Source organism: Penaeus monodon, chromosome 21 (assembly GCF_015228065.2).
Source record: "Penaeus monodon isolate SGIC_2016 chromosome 21, NSTDA_Pmon_1, whole genome shotgun sequence".
In the NCBI taxonomy this organism is placed as follows: domain Eukaryota; kingdom Metazoa; phylum Arthropoda; class Malacostraca; order Decapoda; family Penaeidae; genus Penaeus; species Penaeus monodon.
In genome coordinates, this window is record NC_051406.1 from 7,774,101 (window position 1) to 7,774,506 (window position 406).

Consider the following 406-nt stretch of genomic DNA (forward strand, 5'->3'; position numbering starts at 1 on the left):
ACAGATGACAAGTTCAACTCTGCCCTTACCTACGCCCATCGGCCCCCCTTATGCGATCACGCCCATACCCACGCCCATAACCACGCCCACCCATACACCCATACCCGATATCACGCCCATATCTCCACCTACGCCCACGCCATTCACGATATCCGAAGTTTACAACACCTCTTTGACCTTCACTCGAAAATACCTCGCCCACACGTCACTCCGGCCGGCGAACATGACTCTCAAACAACTTCAGGAACATTTAAGAACGTTCTTCAAGCGCCTCGATGTTATGTCGCTCGCCTCCGCCTTCGTTGGGAAGAATGTGGGCGTGGTCACGACTGTCCAGCACGCCCATGCTCTGTACAATCTTCTCGACTTGTTCAGCGCTCTCGCCCTGGTCAGGCGGGCGTACTTA